The sequence below is a fragment of the Pygoscelis adeliae genome, unplaced genomic scaffold (genome assembly GCF_000699105.1).
Source record: "Pygoscelis adeliae isolate BGI_AS28 unplaced genomic scaffold, ASM69910v1 Scaffold24, whole genome shotgun sequence".
Lineage (NCBI taxonomy): Eukaryota > Metazoa > Chordata > Aves > Sphenisciformes > Spheniscidae > Pygoscelis > Pygoscelis adeliae.
Genome location: NW_008824806.1, coordinates 2,402,325 through 2,403,728, shown reverse-complemented (window position 1 = coordinate 2,403,728; position 1,404 = coordinate 2,402,325).

The following is a 1,404-nucleotide window of genomic DNA, read 5'->3' as shown; positions in this document are numbered from 1 at the left end:
TGTTTATATATTTGATCAATACAACCAGCTGAAAACTTTCAGATCATTGATCATGTCATGTTCTGCTGAGTAATTGGCCAGTAAAACTGGATATTTGGAAACTGATGACTTAGTGGTTCAAGGGTCAGTCCAGTAAGAAACTGAAGCTGGCTAAAACAGACTTTCTTTTCCTCTTTGTCTTTTTCTTCAGTAGGTGGTCTTCTGGATGATCCATGATCTCATCTCCAGTCTTCATGATGTTTTTCCTCTTTATTAATGACAGATTGTTGTTCCATAGATCACCTTACTCTGCTGTCTGTACTGCATTGTAAAAGTACTAGCAATGGTATTCCAGATGGAGATCATAGTGACATATAGTCTTCTTAATGTTTTCTTTCTGTCCTTTTCAGTTATTTATGACTTTGTCAAACTTTCACCTTCATAGCTGAAATTTCTCAGATATGATCATTGACCAAAGGTCAATTTTATCCTAGGTCCTTACTAAGTTTTAGGAAAAAAAAAAACATTTCATCCAGCTTTGTGATCTTAAGTCATGTAACAGTTTGCTTTTTCTTACATGAGGGGTTGTGGATTTTTTCTTACAGAGCGTTAAACAACACTCATATCTGAAGACTTTGAAATTTAGCTTGGAGAACACTTAGTATAGACATGTTCTTTTCAGTGCTTTATTACCAGTCTATTTCTATTTGGTAGAGTTCCACAGATTATCCAAGCTATGTTTCTTTTTCCTTGGTATGGGCCATGTGTGGAAAGAAATAGAACTTTAAGAAACAAATGAAATTATGAGATTGCCAATGTTTGGAAATCTGAATTATTTCCTCTCCTCTTGATGAGGTTTCTGTCTCAGAATAAGTGCACACAAACATTTATCTCACTAAATGATGCAGTAGGAGACTAGCACCTAGGAGAGACTCCACAATGGTCAAAGAATCATAAAGAGACATAGCGCCTGAAGAAGTGAGCAGGATGAGTGAACTCATGGGAGGCTGCAGGCATCAGATGCTGTGAGTGGGATAATGGCATTACTTCATAGATTTCCCTGAATTAGGCCCAAATAGCCAAACAGTTTTTTGGCTATTTCCAGCTTTCAAAGAAACTTTCCTTCATTTATCATAGTGATTAATATCTACGCTATATATACACAAACATAGTTTGGAAGAATTTGTATTCAAGTTTTAATGATTGTTAAGAGGATAAATTTTAAAGTGCTATGTGGGCAATGACAGAAATAAACCACAATGGAAAAGCATAGCAGTTTTTTGCTGCTGTCCAATGAAAAAGCTATTGTTTGCAGATATATTTGCCACATCCGTTAAAATTCCAGTCCTACAGTCAAATACTTATCCACCCTCTGAGTAGATTGTCATCACAACTCACTTCAAAAGCAGTTATAATTATGTCTTT